At 34.5% G+C, this 23,932-nt stretch overlaps 1 pseudogene; it reads right to left on the bottom strand.

Annotated features, from left to right (window-relative positions):
• Positions 1-6,024: 6,024 nt before the first annotated feature.
• Positions 6,025-23,932, bottom strand: part of LOC124514206 (ATP synthase F(0) complex subunit C2, mitochondrial-like) — a 92,809-nt pseudogene continuing 74,901 nt past the window's right edge.

Here is a 23,932-nt window from a genome sequence, read left to right as displayed (position 1 = left end):
TATCACTCCTGCCTATAATTTTATTGGTGGTATTATTATAGGGTTATATCTGTAGAGTCCAGGTCTTTCTCATCTTAGAATTCATTTTCTTTCAGAAGAGCCCTCAACACCTCCTCCTATATGCAAATAGACTCTTGTCTGCCTGTCTAACCCAATAGATAGTCCCTTAGCATGTTTATATATATCTAAAACTCTCTTACACCCATTCTTCTCTCAGGATGAGCTTTCAGAATTAAAAATATTTTGGTTCTGACAGAAAATGAAGGCAGCAAAGGCAAAATAAGTTCTTAGTGTTCTGAATCCTAAAGAATTTTGGATAATAAATACTATTTTATCAAGCAAATTATTATAGAAGAGTTTATCAATTTCTCAAGAAATTCATAACACAGAGTGTACTTAGGGATTATACTTAGAATCATCTTGTTTAATCAGTTTTCAATTTGGAAATCTGGTCGGATGTGTTTTTATAGAAGCAGCATTGTGACATATTTTCTGCTTAATTGTATGTGGTATCTAATTGGGTTTCCAGGCATGACTTTTAAAAATGATAATATCTACTATTTAAATAGTTGTTCTGACATTCCTTCAAGCTTTTATTTAGTAGTTCAAATAATGATTAACTGCTATTTGTATAAGAAGAAAAAAGGTTCTAGAAAATATAAAATTCAATTATGCAGTTGATTCATAGGTTGTTTTGTTGGTCACACAAGTCTCTCCACACTTATTTACTCAGAAAGGGCCACACACCATGCCCTATTTGTTTTTTCATGTCTTCTTCTAATTACAGGTGACACTCCCTTGCAATACCAAATATCACTTCAACCACAAAGCATTTCTGATACAACTGGACATCCACATCCATACATGATTATACTTGTAAAACATTGTCTTCTAACACAAAACTTTTCCATAGGCCTACATATATGATAAATTCAGGAGGAAAATACAATATAATGGCTTGGGAATTTTAGTGCGGTTGCTAATTTCTTCATGTGGTAGCATGCTCCACTCTAAAACCTGTTATCAAAACGTTTATTACTTCAGCTTCGAAAGAAAAAAAAAATACCAAAAATCCCTTAAACTCCAGATGCTTTATTTACCAATGAAAGGCAAATTGACAAAATCTTAATGATTTCAAATATTTTTCAAGGTTCATAAGCTTAGACCTTTAGATCAAAATTGCGTTTTTAAAACTTGTTATCAGACCTTATATTGTCCCCTAAGGATGCTAAAATTCTTTTAATGTGGAGGAAATAGGGAAGGTAAGTTTCATTCAGTCATGAGATAGTATATACATATATCTACCCAAAGTCTGATTCTAAAAGACCACAAATGGATAGATATTCATTTAAATATTTACTCCACACTTGGTTTTTACTTTTGGTGGCAGACAAGTTTTACAAAGCTAATTTCCTAAGTGTATGAACTGCTTGTTGCATAAATTGGTGACAAAATATTTTTGCTGTTATTTTCCATATAAGAAATGTTCCCTATAATCCTAGAAATATCTATTTCCCTGAAAGAAAAATTAAAAACTCTTACTCTTGATTCTGCCTTTTAAGTTTACCTTCTAGTCACAGGCAAGACCAACCACATGTGTCTCTAACTATAGAAGAGATTACAGAAACAAAAGTTTCTAGCTAGGGTCACCTAGATTCTGTGCTTACTGGCATTTTATAATGGCCTACAGAACCTTATGAATTCATGACCAGTTTGCTTTATGTCAGCTGACTCTGAGTTCTCAGAAGTTTTTTTGTTTTGTTTTGTTTTTGCCACTGATAGCCATCTCTTTCTATCTCTATCATCTATCTATCTATCTATCTATCATCTATCTATTGGAATTTTTCCTAAATCTTGGTTTTCAGACTCTGATTAATTTCCTAAAGCAGCTTGAAACCAAATCTGCCAGGCTCCAAGTAAAACATCCCTGGGTCATGCAAACATTTGGCCATTCCTTTAGTATTTGCTCAGCATGTCAGAATTTTCACGAAGCCACTGATTGATTTCTAGAATTTCTGATATAATTTAATGTAAACTGTTACCATGTATATTATGATATCTTGTTTATTGTGTTATATATATCTACATTCCAATTTATTCATACATTGTTTGTCACTGTGGTAGTAAAGAGAAAAATGAGTAGGTGGAAAACGTTTAATTTATGCCTTAAGAAGCTTAGAGTCCAGAGTGGAGAAAAGATACATGCAATAATGTTATAATGTGAAATGCTACACTGTAGCACCAATAGATGGTTTATCTAGGAAAAATCCCTCTATTATGGGTTACTAACTGAATAACAAAACATACTAAACTCTACACAAATTTACTGACACATGATAAGAATTCCATTAACATCTTTAGCCACCAAAGTTGCAGAATACCTTAATGGACAATGGAATTCAAAATTAATGGGAAAATAAGGGTATATTAGCATAATTTGTTAGATTGACATATATTGTATCTTTTTTATTATCTTTGTCTCTAAAAAGTTATATTCTTAGTATGATCTATTTAGACTTTGATTTGTTTTGTTGCATCTTATAGTGAAACTGTCTTTCCATCTGGATTTATGGCACTCCTTTATCTTTCTCTTATAGGCTGATATGTACTTTCTTCATATTTGTTCTTTTGTTTTTTTTTAGATTTTTAAAAATTTTGTGAGTAATCTACACCCAGCATGGGGCTCAAACCCACATTCCTGAGATCAAAAGTCACACTCTCCACTGATTGAGTGAGCCAGCTGCCCCATTCTTGTATTTACTCTTGATTTATTCTCTGGAGCAGCTCTTATAAATAGGATCAGATATCAATTTTCAAAGTAAAATTTTAGAATACTAAGGTATAAATATTTCCTCATACTACTTATAATTAAACCTATAATTAACAACTTGCAAACACTACCTAGAAGTAGGTCACAAGTTCATAATTAATAGATTGTAGTTGACAATTTCATTGATGCTTTATAAGTAAAAAACAGAAAATGAATGATAGAAAAATATTCTTTTGAATGATCTGATAGATTAAAAATATGAGTTCACTTCTTATACATTTAGGATTTATGTAGATATGGCTCAACATTTATGTATACATGGTAATATCAATTTAGAACATCTCATGTGCTGTCTGTAGATAATGGTTTCACCTTTTTTTATTCTTTTCGCTGATGACAAAGGCTGGGTTTGGAAGACAGTGAGAATACAATACACCATTAAAATCTCTTGTGAGGCAGTTGGCTGGCTCAGTCGTTTGAGTGTCTGACTCTTGATTTCAGCTTAGCTCATGACCTCACAGTTCCTGGGATGGAGCTCCGTGTTGGGATGCTTGAGATTCTCTCTCTTCTTCTCTCTCTACCCCTCTCCTGCTCTCTCTCTCTCTCTCTCTCAAAATACATAAGTAAACCTTAAAGTAAAATAAAATAAAATAAAATAAAATCTCCTCTGTCAGAAAACAAAAAAGGAAAAAAAATGAGAAAAACAGTTGTACTTCAAGCTAACCCTTTTATCATAGATCATTTTGAAACATTTTCACATAACTATTTAGATTTTTTTAGACTTCTTCAACTTGGAATAAAGATCTACTTTTTGTAATTTGTTATGCAATCTTGTGAAGGTCAACAAGTCTCACAATCAAAACTCAAAGGTCAATTATCATGTTGATTCCTTTGAATATTCCACATTGAAGACACTGCTGATGGTAACCACTGGAAACACTTTCCTTTCTTTGTCTCTAATGTGATGTTCTATCTATGCATCATCTATCTATTGTTTTACCAACATCTTTGAATTTTTTTTTTTTAAATCTCGTTCACTCATTAACATGGTCCAGGTGTATGGAGCTCCTCACGCCTAGCAAGCTTAGCTTCCACAACTTTTCTGGCAGTGCATTTATCTATAAGTCCTATATCAAATGGTAGTAAATAAAGATTTCACTACTTTCCTAACTTTATTTCCTGGAATTCCATAGGGTTTGGAAACATTTCTATAATAGCAGTTATAGGGCTTTGATTAATATAATGCTGTATTCCAACTTTTCATCTCTAGGACATAATATAATGTCTGTCACAAAAATGTTTGTTGAAGAGTTAAGGAACAGATGCATAAATCAACTAGCTTGCTCTACTCTATGGCCCATACGACCTCATCCAGAGGCTCTGTTAACCCCTGACTTTCAGATGGGTATTGGCAGGCAAATAGTGGGAAAGGAGCGAGGATGATCAGGGTGTGTATTCCATTAACCTCCTGCCAACCTAGTTTTCTTCTATCAGGGTTGCTATGATTTGCAAGTGACCCTTACTGAAGACAACGTCTCTCTCTCAGGTGGCCATTTCCATATAGCTGGGGTGGGAGATTATAGGCATTCTGTGTTGCTAACTGGCCTTACCCCAAGGAAAAGGACACTTGCATATATCTTTATAACAGGAGGTAATACTACAACGTGTGACGAGGCGCCCACTGAAGTTAGGCTCTGAACTTCCCACAGAGATTGGAGATAGAGATGCCATCTTCCTTAATGACTACATTTTGGAGTGATGGCTGTCAGGTCCTTGAGACAGACAGTCCTGAGATGTAAAACTGGTAAGAAGTTTTTAAAAGATTGACACCATAAAGGAACAGAGACAAAATTTACAGGTGCAATTTTTTTAAGTAAGTGCTCTAAGAAATGGGAGGCAGTAGACCTCTGTGGTTAGGCCTGTAAGATTCTGTAAAGATCTCTGTGATAGAGAGGTCAGGGCTTAGAGGCAGGAATAAGCCTGCTGAAAGTCCAGTCAAGCTGAGGGCAATTTTAAGGCCATCTTGCTGAGCATAATTTAGAAGGAAAGTACAAAGGACTCCACAGAGAGGATGGCTCACACAAATGCCATGTACAAGCAAGTAAAAGAAATTCAGTACATTTGAAGCATCTGATATGAGAGCAAGTATTTTGGAGATAGATAAATCCATAGCAGTTAGGATATGAAGAGTATTACAAGTAAATTGAAAAGTAATCTGGTGCAGCAAAATAAAGCATGATTAAAAAAAAAAAAAACTAAGGAAGGCACAAATGTATCACATAAAGCAAAATCAGAAAGAAAAATGATGTCACTGTGTCTGAGAGAACAGCATTTTGTTAATACAAGTGTGAGTAAATGATATCAGAGATGAGGCCTTAGAACAATTTGAGGATGCAGCAAATTTGAAGTCTCTCTATGATCTTTAAGACAGAAATCTTGATAAAACATGAAAAAAGGAACCAGATGTAAAAAGTCGAGAAAGTAGTGAATTGCAGTTGATATTAAAGCAGAGCATGCTATAGAACTTTCAAGAAATCTGGCAGTAAAATGAATGAAAGGTAAAATGTTGCAATTCTTTACATTGAATAAAGTTTAAAAAAATAGTTCTGTATTGGTATATATTAGGATGGCTTTACAGGCTTGGCTGATTGGTGCTTTTCCTCTGTGTTCAATCTACCACGTTGATCCAAAATTTGCTTGGTGGGTAAAAACAAATTTCTTATCAGAAATATGTTCATTTCACATGGGTTTATTCCATGCTGATCTTCACCTGTCTGGATTAAACCCTTCCCAGATCCATTTGTTCAATGTCCCGATACTTGGCTTGCTTTAAACCAGTGGCTTTAATGGGTTGTATTTTCAACATTTGTTCAGAAATCTCTGAATTGATTGGGAACTTCCCAATCAACACTACAGCTCAAACTCATCCAGGGGAAAAGTTTATTAAGATCCTTTGTACAGATCCTTCTAACTTATGATGGTGTTTTGTCAGGATAAATCCATTGTAAATTGAAAATATTATAAGTGAAAAATACATTTAACACACCCAACCTACCAAACTACCTAGCTTAGCCTAGCCTACCTTAAACATGCTCAGAACACTTACATTAGCCTACATTTGGGCAAAATCATCTGACACAAAGCCTGTTTTATAATAAAGTATTGAATATTTCATGTAATTTATTGAATACTGTACCGAAAAGGAAACACAGCTATCGTACGAGTATAGAATGATTGTACGTGTATCTAGTTGTTTACCCTTGTGATCGCATAGCTGACCGGTAGCTGCCGCTCACTGCACCCAGTGTCACCAGAGAGGATTGTACCACACAACTCTAGTCCAGGAAAAGATCCAAATTCAAAACTCAAAGTACAGCTTCTGTTGAATGCATGTCACTTTCACACCATCATAAAGTTGAAACATGGCCACTTGAACCATCATAATTTGGGGACTGCCTGTATATTGCTCAGAGCTGCAGTGTCAATAAGGCAGGCTAAGCTTCAAGTTTGTCAGTCAGTCTGGAAATATAATTTGCATAACACTGCACTCACTCTGGTACTAAGTCATTGTACCACCTTGAATGGAATGGTGATTGATAGCTACACGGATCAAATTGGAGACACACAGAATGTGTTGAGCAGTGGGAAAATTAGAAAGTTAGTGGGACTATGGGGGGGTGGGCAAAGAAGTTAGGTGGACAGCATGCGGAAATGGAAAACGTGACAAAGCAGGTGTTTGCCTTGGACACTTCAGGGCCTACGACATGCTGCTCCTTCAAGGGAAAATGTAAAAATGAGAAACATGTTAGTCATAGAGAGACTCACTAAAATGAATCATCATCTGTTTGTCTTCAGGATATGTTCTCTATTCACTGTAGATTTTCATTTGAGAAAAATGTTATAGTATACTTGTCTAAGAAAGTATTGTTTTAAAAGTTTTACCTCAGAAAACTACTTTTTCCTAGTTTTGCATATGATTTGCACTTCGCTTTTCGGTGAATCATTGTATTACATGATAATTATATACATAACATTATATATACAATGTTACTTCACTCCCAACCCCTTTGGTTAAATAAATGTTTAGTTATATTAATCTATACAATAGATTGTATGAATCTATTGCATAGACTGTATAATCTACAAAATTTTTGTATAAAAATTGGTTAGATATACAATAATATAACTAAAGAAATAGGATTGAGTTTTTAGTCTGAAAAATACTATATACATAAGAATTATAGAGTTACTATACTATTTATTGATAACTAAATGCACATTTTAGTACACTTACTTATAAGCCACTTTTTTAAAGGCAAAATTCCTGTGTTTTTATGTAGCTTACACAGCATGTAATTAAAACAAAGCATGGGTACTTGCAATAAAATAAAATTATCTCTAAAATTATCTGTTTATTTTTTGTGACATAATGGATAGTTAAGACAACAGTTACAAATCTCCAAAGAATTATGCTATTTTTCTTGGTTACTCATGTACTATATTTGAGTCTCTGTATTCGAAGTTTCGCATCTAGAGTCTCTACCACATTAGCCTCTAATTGTCTAGCTTACTTGCCAAAAATAACAGCAAACAACAACAACAACAACAAAAGAAAACTTTAAGTTAAGGAAGTTAATTCAGACATTTTTTTAGGAAGGCACGCATATCTTGATTAAATATTTGTATGATAATATTACTCAGGGTAGAGTAGCCATGAAAACAAATGACTCCCTAAATCTCTGTGGTTAATGCAATAAAATTTTATTTCTCGTTTGTGTGAGGTCCAGTACTTTGGTCCTTGCTAGACAGCTCTTGTGGACAGCTCCTTTCCATGCTCTGACTCAGGTATACCCCACCTTGTATTGTGTCTGCCATTTTTTTAGGGCTTGGGAGAGGAAAGACAGAAAGTGTCAGAGGGATATTCAATTGCCTTACATTCCAGCCAAGATTATGTCTCATGTCCCCACAGAGAAACAAAGAAGCTGGAAAACAAAGGTATTTATGTATGTCTGGCCACCAGAGAAGCACTAAATATTGGTAAATAATCTACCACAGTTAAGATGACTTTATTTTTTATTAACATTTTATAAATGTGAATTCTTTTATGGTGAGATCTATGGTTGATGTAAACATTTTTGAAGTTATTATTGTCTCTATTACCCAGTGAAGACTTGAGTAAAATAATTTGGCTACAATAATAGTTCATTTGGATTTAGCATTTAAATACAGCACTACTTATTCTCTACTCTAAATCACTATGTTTAAGGTCTGCTAAAAAAAAAAAATGGAGTGGCGACTACAATGAAAGTTCAGGTATTTTGTTTACCAGGAAAAGTTACATAATGTGTACTTACATATAATTTCTTATAGCTTAAATTATTTGGCATAAATAGTGAAGTCCAACATAGATAAAGGATTTAGAGTATAATAAAAGAACAGAGAATTCAAATATTTAAAAAAAATTCTTAAAGACAAAACTGATTTGTATTACCACCCAGGTTTATCTTATTCTACTTGATTTTGATCAAATCAGAATTGTGTTAAACAGTCTAATAGACTATTACGCTATACATTTTTTAAAAAATATACTTATGAGTAATGCAAAATCAAAATAAATAGCTTTCCTATTACCTTTCCCCAAGATAAATTTATCTCTGATCACTCCTCATTATTTAATAAGTCTTTCAATATTAGTAATCTATTAGTCCAAAATGTTTCATGTTGAGCTGTTTTTATACTTGTGCAGTCTTCTCTCTTACCCACTAAGCTTGTCAAAATGTAAATTGCACTCTCTGACCGAAAGTACAGCAGGAGTCCAGCCTGGCTCTTTTTTACACAAAGCCACCAACAGATTTGTTAACAGATGCTCCTGGGGTCTGTGCACATAATGGAAACTTCAGAACCTTACAGGACCCACAGTTTCTCTGTTTGCAGCACAAGAATCATTTAACAGTAGGTGACACTTTTGGCAATGTATAATTAAAGGGCTTGTTTTAGCAAAATTACACACTGTGAAACACATAAGAAAAGGGGAGGGTGTAACATGCATGAGTGTACAATTTAGATTGTGGCAGAGAATGAGCACAGCTGGAAGCTTGACAATTTTGTCTTTAGTTCCTGAGGTCAGATTTAGAAAAGCAAACCACTATGTGTTTCAACATCGTTCACGTTATACATGGATCAATAAGATAATTGAAAGTGTCCTTCCTCTTTATTCTGCTAATTGAGACTGGGGAAGATTATAAATGGGTCCACAACATGACAAATCAGAGGTCATCATTTAATTTGGATGCCACCATCACCTTTTCAAGGTATTCATATTTGATTTCTAGGGGAATAAAGCAAAGAGAATTTCAGTGAATCTGACTTGCATTATTCTGAACACATGTGTTTCGATTCTGATTCATGAGATGTAATAGATCTTTAAAACAGGTTAGCTTTGGATCAACGAGGCTAACAGATTGCATCATATTTCTTTTAGAATCTACTTAAGTGTTCTTCATCTTTTGTTACTAAAGGCAAAGGCAGTCCTGTAGTTTGGAAACTCTAGTTAAGGGGCGTCTGAGTGGCTCAGTCGGTTAAGTGTCCGAGTTCGGTTCAGGTCACGATCTCACGGCTTAGAGTTGGAACCCCGCGGCGGGCTCTGTGCTGACAGCTCAGAGCCTGGAGCCTCTTCAGATTCTGTCTTTCTCTGCTCCTCCCCCGCTCACACTCTGTCTCTCTCTGTCTCTGAAAAATAAATAAATATTTTAAAAAAAGAAACCAGGGGCGCCTGGGTGGCTTAGTCGGTTGGGCGTCCGACTTCGGCTCAGGTCATGATCTCACAGCTTGTGAGTTCGAGCCCCGCGTCCGGCTCTGTGCTGACGGCTTGCAGCCTGGAGCCTGCTTCAATTCTGTGTCTCCCTCTCTCTCTCTGCCTCTACCCTGCTTGTGCTTTTTGTCTCTCATAAATGAATAAATGTTTAAAAAATTTAAAAAAAAGAAACCCTATTTAAAAATATATATTAGAAACTAAAGAGAGGAAATACAGTATGTTCCATTCCTGACAGTTGTACATCCCATAACTCAATAATAATATGATTATGTTTCACAGTTATTGCTTCCACCGTGGAAGACTACCCCTTTGAACATCTATCACCGTTAACTACTTTTAATTACATCTGAAATGCATATAAATGAAATTATACCATATGTACATTTTGTTCTAGCTTTTTTTGCTTAACATTATGTTAGTGAAATTTATCAATGTCATTGTACATAACTAGTTCACTAATTTTCATTAACATAAAGCTTTCTATAATATGGATACATAATTCTAGATCTAGTTAATAGTGATGGATATTTTATCTACTATAAGTAATGTTGATATAATGATTGTTTTCATGTATTTTGATGAGCATATGTATTCACCTTATATACATAGATACAGAATTGTTGATTTGCAAAATGTATGTATGCTTAGCTTCAGCAAATATCCTCAAACACTTTTCCAAAGGGAAAAAACACTCCCCTAGTGTACAAAGTAACTCTCCCATCAACCATATATTATGAGAGTTACATATCCTTACCAATACTTGGAAATGGGAAGTATTTTATTATGTTTTAGCCATTCTAGCAAGTGTAGAGTAGTAATTCATCGCTTTGATTTTCATCTCCCTGATGATGAATGAGGTTGAGCATGTTTCCATGTTTATGGATCATTGGATGGCCTTTATTTGAAGTACCTGACCAAATCTTTAGCTTATTTTTTCTTGGGTTGTCTATCTTGATATTGTTAATTGAAATACTTCTTTTTGTATTCTCAAATTTGTCATTCATACATACACATACACCACACACATGTTTACATATAATCTTTTCCCTATGGCTTGCCTTTTCAAACTCCTAATAGTGTATTTTGAGAAACATAATTTCTTAATTTTAATGAAGTCCAATTTGTCAGTTTTCCTTTTTTTTCGGTTACTTTTTTTCATGTCATAATTAGCTGACTGTATATGTGTGGGCATGCCTCTGTATTTAATATTCTGTTCCCTTGAACAGTTAATACATATGTCAATACCTCACGTTCACTCACACTAAAATTTTATGAAAGTTAAATATCTGGTGTTATAAGGCCTCCAGTACCACCATTGTCTTTGTTATTATTGATCATTTGCATTTCCGTGTATATTTTATAATCAGTGTGTTAATTTTCATGAAACAATCTACCAGGAATTTGCTTGGATTACATTAAATCTATAGGTGAATATTCTGAAAACATTAATATACTTACAATGTTTTCTCTGAATCCATCCATAAGTATAGTATAATCTTAATTTGTTTTTAATTTTTCTCAAACATATTTTATAGTATTATTTTGTTTTGTTTTAAAGATCTTATATAACTTTAGTATTATTTATTTGATCTCTTTATACCTTTTTATTAGTAATATTTTAATTTTAGTTTAATTTATTTAGTATTTTAAATTTTATTTTCAGTTTGTTGCTGATATTTCTGATCTCTTCAATTTTGTTTTTTTTAATAATTCTTATAATATTTAATTTTGTTAAGCTTCACAAAGACTCAGCTTTGTAGTTTGTGGGTTTCTCAATTCTATATTTGTCTTCTACTTTGATTTTTTTACTCTTATTTTTTAATAGTTCTTAACTTCCACATTCATTATGTTTAATTTTTTCCTTTGGCTTTTTAACTTCTTGAGATAGATACTTTAGTAAATCAATGATTTTTTATCTTTTTAAAAATATTCATTTAATTGTACAAATTTTTTTCTTTCAGATTGAAATATTAGTGATCTCTATGTCTTATGCTTTGGAATAGAAAAGAACAAGATTTTTTTTGAAAGATGAGACTTTGACGCCAGTCACTCAATGACAACCCATTTGTATTTTATGTAAGAGGTTCTAAAAAGATTTTGAAAGGTCAAAATAATAATACGGCAGTTGAAACTCAGTTCTAGAGAATATCACAGTGGTTAAATCTACCTAGTGCTACACAATACTCAGGTTATAAGAAAAAGATTTGCAAAAATATAAAATTAATTATCTCAATAAGATCTACAGAACCTTCAAAAGAAAAAATTAATTTAAAAGATACTATTTATTTATGATATTTATATATGCATAATTGTTTATTGAAAACATAACTTATGCAATATATGAATATATTTAAAACACAGTCCTGGGGTGCCTGGGTGGCTCAGTTGATTGAGCATCCTACTCTTGGTTTCCCTCAGGTCATGGTCTTAGGGTTCATGAGATCCAGCCCTGCATTGGGCTCTGCACGGACAGCGTGGAGCCTCCTTGGGATTCTCTCTCCCTCTCAGACCCTCCTCCTTCCTCTCTCTCTCAAAATAAATAAATAAACTTTAGAAATAAAAACAAACAAAAAACATAGTCCTAATTTTCCAATGATTTTTAATTGTTTTTACTATTATTATTTTTTTTTTTTTTGAAGAGAGAGAAAAAGAGAGAGAAAGAGCCAGCAAGAGCAGAGCAGGATCTGAGAGAGAAATTGAGATCATGACCTAAGCCAGAAACAAGAAGAATCAGATGCTTAACCACCTGAGCCACAAGGCGCCCCTCCCCAATGATTGATTTTGATTGAAATAAATTACAATTGCTGGAGAAGTGTTAAGCTTAAGTATTAAGATAAGATTAGTAATAAATTTCAATTACTGAAAGTGGCTCAAATAACTAGCAGTTGGGGAACTGTTGTTAATCTATCATACAAACTCTGTACTCTGTATTTTCATGTGAAATTTTACTTAGTTCCTGTAAGTGTCCTATGAGATGGATACTGTATCATTCCCATTTAAGAAAGTTGATTTTCTGATCTGCTTAGACTCTGTCCCAAGATCACAGAACAAATACATGGAGCAGCTTGGAATTTAACACAGTTCTAGCTGTCCTGGGATTACAGGATCTAACAACTCAAGTATGTTTTTACTTTTTAAATGTTTATTTTGAGATTGAAAAAGTGAGAGTGGGGGAGGGGCAGAGGGAGAGAGAGAGAATCCCAAGCAGGCTCCCAGCTGTCAGCACAGAGCCCCACTTGGGGCTTGATCCCACAAACCGCAAGACCATGACCTGAGATGACACCGAGTCAGACCGCTTAACTCACTGAGCCACCCAGGAGCCCCTCAAGTAAGTTTTTCTTAGAACAAGAATACTATTTATTTTTCTTATAGTACAAGCAAAATTATTTTCCTGTAATTTTCATCTTGCTCTTAAGATTCTTACCAGTTTATAGACCATAGTAATATAAGTTTCCAAATATAGAATCTGAGGTTGTTTTTGAATCATAGGGGAATCTGAGCCTAAGAGGCTACAAATTATTAGATCAAAACCTCAGGAAAGAAATTATGTTAGTTTTTATTAGTTTAGACTTGAGTTAAAAGCTGAATCTGAATCTTGATCTCCAAGGTTTTGTCTCCATGTTAAAGACTTGGCACTAAATCCATACTCCATCAGGGCTCTTTTCTCTTTGTTTAAATTATGGGGTTTATTATATATTTTTTGTCCAGGTAAATATGCACCCTCAAACCTCTTTTAGGAATAGAATATATCTGACTGATATGCAATGGTACATCTCTCTATCTTTGTTATTCTCTGTGTTTTCTTCTCCCAGTCGGCTGCCCAGGAACCACACGCAATTCTTTCTCCACTATTAAAGGCTACCTGTACTTTTCATTATCAAGTGTATTGCTTTCAATCTAATGGCTACTTAATAAGGACTTTCACTTCAATCAATACTTACAAATCATTGGTATTGATATTTAGATAGATTGTTTATCCATATCACCTTCTGCCAATAAACTAATGAAAACATTTGGATTACAATGTTTGCTATCCTAGAGAACATATTACAAAGAATGATTTTGTGTGTGATTTCCAGGGATTGGACAGACAACTGGTAATGGAATGCCTTTGTATATCATTTTCACTTGAATAAATAAATGTTAAAGGGTTTAATTGACTGCACTTATTAGCATTTACAAAATTGTGAGAGATATTATAGTTTTCAGATATATTTTCCCATAAGAAATTGATTGCTTTACATGGTTATTCTCAATTATTTCCACCATAGATCCTCTATCTTTCATTGGTACAGCTTTTTCTGCCTCACAATCCCCACCCCCTTTTTTTTTAACAGAGGCTTTGGAATACAACGGGACTGGAGGAAGATATAAATTCTTTGAGTTGTAACTGAATCATTTGTTACAACTTCCTTCAGGATTGCTGTTGGTGGTCCTAGGGAAACAGACTGAAAATCAGATTGGCAACCAGGACTTTTAGCAGGTGTTGTTTGGGAGAGCAGGTCTGGACAGTCATGCGAGAGCTTCAATCACTCACTCAGAAAGCTCCAGAGCTGCCATGCCCCTTGGATTTTTTTAGACACCACGGGGCACGGACCTTTTGAAACCCTTATATGAACAGTCCTGGGATGCTAGCTGCCCTGGAGAGGGCATGTCACTGGATGAAGCATCTTCTTTTGGATGCAGGAAATTCTGTTGATGGACCAGGCTGTGAGCTATCAGATGAGGCCTGGGTTCTGAAAGAGGACCTGAGCAGCGCTCTTCAGTCACAGTCTCCAAAGGGCATGTTTGGAATCAATATACATATATCTATTTATATATTTTCTGTTTTGAGTACAGTGTTTGACTTTTTAGAACTCAAATTTCTCTCAGTTTTCTCTAATTTTGGTATTCACTGTTCATTTCAAAATACATGAAAAGGATTGTCTTATTTCCTTTTTTTTTTCTTATTAATGAAGTATTTGTCTTTTCTCTCTCAAATCCTGAGCCAACCACTTTCCCCAGACTGCTTGGGGAGGTATGGGAAAAGGAATGACAAGGCGGGTGGGGCGTTGAGAAAGCTTCTTCACACTCAAAGATGATGAGAAGGGCCACCATCAGGCAAAAGAGCCCCAAGGCCTTGGAGAAAGGCAAAGCCCAGGATGGCGTAGGAGAAGAACTGTTGTTTCAGAGATGGGTTCCTGGCATAACCAATGGTGAGGCACTTAAACAGTCTGGGTTCCAGCCCCAGAGCCAGCCACCCCTACCACGGCAGCCCCATCCCCAGTGAACTTGACTTTGGTGTGGCTGTCCTTTGAAATGGCGCTGGTTCTGAAGCTGAAGTTAGGAATAAGTGAGGTCAAGGGATGGGACGTGGGGCTGCCAAACTACTGAGGCTTTCATCTGTCAGGGTCTCTGGTGGTCCTAGAGCTGCTGCAGTGATGTGCTCAACAACTAAGAGGTGCTCCTCACCAGGAAGGGACAGGAGACGAACTTTGCACAGGCGGATGTTTTCAGGGGATGAGGGGCTGTGGCAGGGGGGTTGCTCCCAGTGCAGAGAAGACAGAGAGGGGCAGGTTCTCTTATTTCTAATATGTTTATATAGTTTTAATCAAGTAGGAGACCAGAGGAATGGGAAGGAAAACACAGTACCGTACCAAATGCAAGATGAAATATATTCAAAATGCATAAAAGAATAATTGTAATTTTTCCTCCAATTTTTTACTTACATTCTATTTAGTTAACATATAGTGAATATCAGTTTCATAACTGCAATTTTAAAACAATAATTTTTCATATATATCCTGAAATAACAAAATCATGCAAATAAATAGAGAGTTTAAATAAGGTTTATCCTGAGTGTTTTTTGGTCTTTGGACTCATATCTAGATAAAAAAGGAATGTTGATATACCTTTATCAACAAGAATTACATTCAATAACAATGCTTAAAAGAGATATTTTATTTTTTTTAAGTTTATTTTTTAGAGAGAGTGTACACAAGTGGGGAGAAGCTGACAGAGAGAGAGAGAGGGAGACACAGAATCCGAATCAGGCTCCAGGCTCTGAGCTGTCAGCACAAAGTCCAATGCGGGGCTCAAAATCACCGGACTGTGAGATCATGACCTGAGCCAAAGTCAGATACTTAACCAACTGAGCCACACAGGTGCCCCAGGCATTTTCTTTTTTAATTGTTAAACAACTGATTTTTTTTACTAAGCATTTAGGTAAAATATATTATCACACACCAAATGAATTTTTAAAAATATGTTTATTTCCTCTCATATACAACAAGTCTGGATACATAATTTTAAATTCTAGGTTGTGCTAAGAAATAATTTAAAATGATTATGGAGCAAAGGCTTTCAGAAATATTCAGAAACAGTTCTCAACAACTGCTAACATTTATGGGCTGCTGTATCAGGGAACTGTGATGTATACTTAATGTCACTTATCTCATTTAATTCTCTACAGGACAAATGCTAACTCTATGTAGGCTGTCTTCCAGATACAAATCTGAGACCCAGACTGTTAGTGAAGTTGCCCAAGGCTATAAAGATAGTAAGTAGAGAAAGCAAGAAATAGATCTATCTTTACTTAGGTCCAATACACAGGGTGTTTCTACTATTATCAAACTATGGAGTTCAACAAAATTAGTAGTCACTTAGTTGGAATTTGAATATAAGCAATATAAATAAGATAAGCAGTCAAAGTTCTTGAAACATAGCACTCAGAGGCCATTTCCAACCCATTTTTGGAAAGGGCAATAGGAATAAATATAGATCTAGTGCTGATTGTTCCAAAGTGTATTATGTAGATGGGTATAATAACTATTGTATATGCCTACAAAAAAGGACAATGATGTTGTTCCTTTCCAAAGTCTTTCAAATAAGTATAGGATATAATGGCTTATGAGTATGTATGTATTAATAAATTAATACATATATACTTTAAATCGCAGGACCTTAATGTAATAATGTGTGTTATAAACACCCCCAAAAGAGTCTCTGGTATGAATCATAACTCCAAAGGTTTTTGGCCAAATAATCTCTTTTTGTTTTAATCTACCATCTCTCAGGACTTATTTCCTTAGGATACCCTTTAGATCCTTCTGTGATATTATGTTAAATATAAATATCCACTCTAAAAGAACAAGGGCACTAAAGCTATAGTTATAAGATGACTGTATCGTCTTATACAGCCCTACATTTAGCCCTACATACTTATTTAGCCCTACGTAAACTGAAAGAACAATATAAAACAAAAACTGCACAATAGAATTAGAATCCAGAATTTGGATTTAATTTAAGAAATCCACTTAATATTAACTGAGTCACTCTGTTTGGACAGATCCAAACATCCTAAAGTCTTTTTCATGCCAACCCACCCTGAAACTTAAATACATACTCTTCACTAAAACAATCTACAGATTTTGTCAGTCTGGGGCTTGGAAGACATGAGGATAGGGCCGATGGAGATTTGAGGGGCAGACGAAAGGACCAAAACATCAATTCAGCAACAAAAAAGTGGGCAGAAGTTCATTGAGGGAAGGGAATCAAGTAAATGGGCAAAGGTGATGAAAGAGAAGGAAAAAAACAAAAAGAACCCAGGCTCAGTGCAGGCTATCTGAGGTCAGTACCCAGGCACAGGGCATTAGAAACAACTTGATATGATTCGGTGACTTTCTGAAAGTGGTGGTTTCTTCATTTCTTTCTGTCTAGAATTAACTCTTCTGAGGTGCCTACCCAAATGGAGAATATTAGGCACATGTAGCTAGGGATTGAGATGGGAGAATAAAAGCAAGTGTTTAAACAGTTCTCTCTATATGTTAAAGGGCATCTGACAGTACAGGGGAAGATATGTCTGAAATGAAGGACAAAGAAGAAGAGGGAAACACATCATTCCAAACAATGTAGTTACTGTTGCTTCATGCACATGGTCAAATTCTCTTATCCTTTTCTGTTAATTCCTGAAAACCGTTCCCAAGTTATTTCACATTTTTCCATTTCTGAAAGAACCATTGTCAAATTTACATGAAGGATAATTTTGCTGAAAGGATGTACTAGCCCTTCTCAATGATATTTATTAATAGACTGGGGAAGTTAATATATTAGATATTTCTCCAATATTCTAATGACTCTTCACCTAAGATCAGTGCATGCAATGTGGTCACTGGGTATGAGCAGAGATTAAGGAAAATACGATTAAGGAGAAGAAAGCTGCTCCAGTTAATTCTACATTTAACTGACATTTTTTAGCCTACTATTTTGCTTATGGAGTGATTTTTTGAGCATTTGAAGAGGAAAAAATATATTTTATCTGTATGTTGAGATATATTGATCATAGGCAACTGGTAAATCACAATAACTGTTCAAATGATAGTCAATAATACAATATATATGAGATAATTTTAAGGTAATATAATACCTAAAAAGGACACTTTATCATTATAGAATCTTACTAAAATTATTCTTAGGCTTTTAGGCTTCTTCATATTAATTTAGCATTTTCAGAAAACATTACAGATAACATGTGATACCAATTATTTTGATTGCTTAAAAGTCCTGTTTAAATGAACTCACTATTTGGAGGTTTAAAAAATGTGAATAGATCATAATATATTTTTTGAACTAGATTCTTATTATTTCAGTCTAATTTGTCAATTTCCCGACATTTTAGGTTTATTTCTTAACCAGTTGAGGACTGAAAAAGTCAAACGCATTTTTTATCTCAATTGAAAATATTTATTAACATTACTTCATAAATCTATCCAACATTTGGAATTCTCCTTAAGTGCTTTGATCTCTGTTTATATGGTAATTTGATGCTGAAAATCTTCCAATTTTATTTGAATGGAAATCAGATGTAAAATTTGAATACAAGCTACAATCTTCTTCCACTAACCCTCCATGGTTAAATTCTTGCTATATTTTTTCTGGTTCTCAAGTGACAACCATCAGCCATCTTTATTAAATCTGACTTTATTGAATGTTCAGCTCATTGCATTGTTATCTTTTACACATATTAGATGGAAGTTATTTACTCTTATAAGAATTGAATTTGAAATAACAATGGAATTCCATACATAGCTTTGTTTTTCATTATAAACAAGGCACAATATATTTATATTTATTATGTATAATGTAATCCAAATAAAAGTCTGTATTCTTTTTTTTTCTACTGACATTGACCAGATGATTTTAAAATTTATATAGAAATGCACAGAACCAAGAATAGACAAGGCAAGCTTGAAAAAGAAAAAATAAAATAAAACAAAATCTACCAGATAATTAAAACAATATGGCATTTGTTCTATTGCATATGAAATGACCAAAAACCAAAAAACGAGTCTAGAAAAAGTCCCACATATATATGATGATTTGATTTATGATAAAGTGGCTATACAGTATGATAGAGCAAAGATAATATTTTTAATAAAATGTGCCAGAGTATTTGGATAAGCATATAGGAAACAAAATATATCTCGACTCTTACTCCACACCATACACAAAATTTAATTTCCAAGAGATTGCTGATCTAAAAGGCAATTACCTCATAAAACAATATACCTTGTAGAAGATAACAGAAAAAAACAACTATGTTAATTTGGAATAGACTAAGACAAGGAGAGCTAATCATCCAGGGGAAAGTTGATAATGAAATTATACTGAAATTTAAAATTTCCATTAAAACAATTTTAAGAAAATGAAAAAGCATCTCAGAGAATTGGAGAAGATATTTGTATTCAGATATCCAACAAAAAAACTCATATGCCCAAATGTACAAGAAACTACTGCAATTCATTATAAAACACACACACACACACACACACACACACACACACACTGTATTTCACAGAGATCTTGGGAATTGCTTAAGTGAATGTGACATAACTGAAGGGAAAATGGGAAAAAGACTTGGACAAACTCATCAGAGAAAAGAATAAATAAGACATAAGAGAAGATACTTGACAACATTTGTTGTCAGAGAAATTCAAATTAGAAACACAATGCAATACTTCTACTACTTACACATATAAGAAATACTAACACTTTTTAAATCTGATAATACTAAGTATTGGCAAAGATGCTAAGCAACAGGAATTCTCATGAATTACTGATGGCAGGTAAGTATGACAACATCAGTTTGGAACAAATCACATGACGGTATCCAGGAAAGCTGAATACACACACTCTATGCCAACAATTGGACTTCTAAGTACATACCCAACAGGACATGTATTTACATACATTCCCCAAAAGACAGATTTCAAATGGCCACTCTAGCATTATTTGGGACAACCAAACACTGGAACCAATACAAATGTTCATCATCACGTGAATGAAAAATAAATGTGGGCATATTCACACACTAAAGCACTTGTATAATTTAATTTATGTAGAGTAGAAAGCAAAACTAAAGTATGTTTTTAGAAGTCAAGACAGTGGTTACCCTTGTATTGTGGGTGGTGGTTAGTGACTGGATGAAGGTATGAAGTGGACTGGGCTTCTGGTAATGTCATGTTTCTTGATCAGGGTGTTAGTTATATAGGTGTATTCTATGTATGAAAATTCACCAAACTGTACAGTTAGGATAGGCACACTTTTGTATATACAATCAATCCTCAATAAAAACTGAAAATCAAAGATGTCCTCTATTGCATACTTCTTAATTTGTCCTCTGATCTCAGAAAGATCTGTAGTCAGAAAGACTACAACTCATACTGGTTTTATTTACAAAATATAAGCGATTTAGAATTAATTATGAGGTTTTAGAGCTTAGCATGGCTTTTAATTTCTTTCATTAATTTAATAAAAATCAAATTACTTATATCTTCTCCAAATCATGTAGCAAGGGGCCACACTTCTCACAATTTTTTATGTTCAAACTGCTGCATCAAAAACCATTTCAAAATTTGCTCACATCTTTGCACTAAGCTATAAAGGTAGACTTGGAAAGGAAGAGAAATGCATATAAGTTTCTACCTCCCCCTTTTAAAGTTGAAGTTCTTGCCCCTCTGCACCTTTTCGAGATGAAGCAATGGGGCAGGAGTGAATTATTCAAATTTAATTTGTTGGTAGATGATGCTTTTCACGTAACACCTAGATAACTTTTCCTTTAACTATGAGTTTGGGTATATCGAAATAAAGAACAGTTAACATTAGATTATGTTATGCATTACCTTCTTCAAGTTCAGGCGGTTTGCAATTTAAGCAACACAGAAACAAATTTAAGCATTCTGGATTACTCAAGGCCGTACCAATCTTGGAGTATGAATTCATTCAGTAAAGAATCAAAGTTGTGCACAATTTCTAGAAACAAGAAGAAATCAGAAATAACTATAGAGTAAATTTGACTCTATGTTTATTAACAACTAGGAAATAAAATAAAAATATAAGTGCAAGTTATTGGAATAATTTTTCCAGATTGGAAGATATATCATGTGCTTATACACGTTTAATATTAACCTGGTACAATTATTTTAGATACATAAGGCTAGATAAACCAAAAATTTGCATAAATTGAAAGAAAAGAAATTGTGTGTGAGATTGTGCACATAGGTTTATGTTTATTAAGATACTAACTGAAATACCAATCAATCTCATTTTGTTCAATGGTTATAAGTTCATGTACTATACCGAGTGATAATGGAAACAGCGATCTCAGCGACACTGGGAAATTTGGTTTTGACAGATTTTATGAGGTAAATGCAAGTTTTATGGAGTACTTGCTCTTCAAACCATTTTTAAGGTTTTCTTTGCTGTAACACACAATTAGTTAAGAATTCAAGCCAACACAGTGCCCTTGTGTATACAGCATATGTTGTAAGTGGCTCTTGGCTGACTTTGCTGAACAAGTTTATAAAGTTGTTGAGTATATTTTCTGTGCCAAAAGAGAAAATAAATAATACTTTTGGAGTGTTATTTTAAGAACATTATTTTACAGTCAGTACCATTTTTGATGGAAAAACCGTTTGCAATGCAACAGTGGCAACCTTGAGATAAGGCTAAAAATATCAAGTGAAAAGAATAAAGATGACTTTGCAAAGCATTTAAAAACATGAAAAATGTATTTTTGGAAATAGCTTTATAAAAGTTTACTCTGTGGGGAAATGACCAGATGGTAAGAAGATGAAGGGATATGATTAACGAATGTCATGAATTATTATGTCTTATAAAGGTTAGATGCTCTTTGCATAAATCAAGGATGCATCACGTTCTAACTCAAGCCAAACTTCAAAATTATGAGTTATCACAAGTTAAAACTAGATTATTATTACAAATGCACTGAAAAGGGTAAATAAAGCAAAGTATTTTTTTCCTTTTTCTATTATCTATCACGAAGAAACTTTTTTGAGCTTTGTTCTCTATTAGTGCAAAGAGGTGCATTGTGTAATGCGTTGGTAAGCACAATAGCTTTGAACTGAGAAGGGAAGCCAAGTCTGGGGAAAGGCAATCATGTTTCAAAATATGCAAAAGCTTGCAAAATGGGGTACTCATATCTGCCTTATTTAATTTATAGAAGCTGGATGTAGAAGAGTAGTTATAAAATCAGTAGAGAATATGCGTATGAAAATAACATCAGTAAAGTGTTATAAAAGATAAAGGTAATAAGATAGGAGCTGAATGGCTCAGACCTTGGGAAGTTACGCTCCCTAGATCTAAAAAGAAACAAATTTATTGAGGAATAATTGACCTATGATCAAACTTATAGATTTAAGTGACTCTACCCCAGCCAAAATACAGAACATTCCTATCTTTGCGGCTCTGCCCCTTCCTCCACTCCCCAGCCTTAAGCCATCATTGTTTGGATTGATGTCACCATAAGTTATTTTGCCCGTTCAAGAATTTCACATAAATAGAATCACACAGTGCCCCTTCTTTTGTGTCTAACTTCTTTCTTCAACATAATGCTGGAGGAATTCACCCATGTTGTTGCAATATCAAAAGTTTGCCCATTTTTATTTCTGTCGATTTCTACTGTATGAATGTTCTACATTTAAAAACTCCATTTCATTTTGGAGGCGCCTGGGTGGTTCAGTTGGTTAAGCTTCTGACTCCTGATTTTGGCTCAGGTCATGGTCTCATCGTTCGAGAGATTGAGCCCTGCATTGGGGTCTGCACTGATAGTGTGGAATCTGCTTGGGATCCTCTTTCTCCCTCTCTCTCTGTCCCTCCCCTGCTTGCTCTCTCTCTCTCTCTCTCTCTCTCTCAAAATAAATTAAATAGCATTTAAAAAAATTAAAACTCCATTTCATCTTAAATTTAAAATCCATTTTAAATTCATTTTGTTGAGGATATTTGTGTCATTTCTAGTTATTTTTTTACTTGATGAATAAAACTCCCATGAACATGTATATAGAAGTTTCTCTGCAAACATATGTTTTCATCTCTCTTGGGTAAATAACTAGGAATAAAATTACTGGGTCACCTACCTAGTATTTACTCATGAGAAATGAAAACATATGTCCACACACCAAAGAAACGATCTCCATGCTAAGGTTCATAGAAGCTACTTTATTTATTTGTTTGTCTATCTATTTATATTTTGAGAATCTCCTTTGGGCTCGGGGATGAGACTGGATATTAATGGGGGAGGCTGATAGTCTCTTTCCTTGTTAAGCGGATTGATGATCCCATAGTCACACATTCTGTGAACCAGTTAATTCTGGGGAGGGCAACTAATATCTGACTAATATGATAGACTAAGGGATATCTACTTGCTTCTGGACTTTTGAAGTACCACCCTGGGCTCTGAGACGTGAACACATGGAATGCATTTGCTGTGGTAGAAGAAACAGTAAGTTTGTTTTATTATTGTTACATTGAGGTGGAGACAGACTGAGTATAAAGAGCATCAAAATCGGCCCCCACTCTTCATGGGGAGGTGGGGTGGTAAGAACTGCAACAGCTCAGGGATCAACTCGGAGTCCTGAGGCAGAAATGGGAGCACGGGTCATGTTGAGCAGCTGAGGACATCTGTCCCGAACAGGGGCCCTGCCGTGAGCATTGGTATTGGCACAGACAGTACAGAGGGCCAGAATATAGGAATCTATTCAGAGCAATGCACCTTGAGGACACCCTGAAAATACAACTCGAAAGAGGACTCTTTCTGGAGGGGATTAATATCTGGCTAGTAGGCTTTGCAGGCTTATAATCTAATAGTGTGGTTATAAAAACTACATATGTTCTAATTTTGTTGTCACGGATTCAGGGAAACAGTGGAAATGGGTTCTGCTCTTGTTAATTCAAATAATTCATATGTTTAGGGCTTCTAATACTCAACCTCACAGACATTAACCTAAAAGTTATCAACCCAGGATTTATTCTTACTGAGTAACTCTACTAGGCCCATTCAGCTTTGGAAACTC

The sequence above is a fragment of the Lynx rufus genome, unplaced genomic scaffold (assembly GCF_022079265.1).
Source record: "Lynx rufus isolate CCGP_SWC_20201006 ecotype Redwood Valley unplaced genomic scaffold, mLynRuf1.p SCAF_2, whole genome shotgun sequence".
NCBI classification, from domain to species: Eukaryota; Metazoa; Chordata; class Mammalia; order Carnivora; family Felidae; genus Lynx; species Lynx rufus.
Note: the sequence above shows the minus strand (reverse complement) of the source record. Positions and strands in the feature narration are given on the sequence as shown.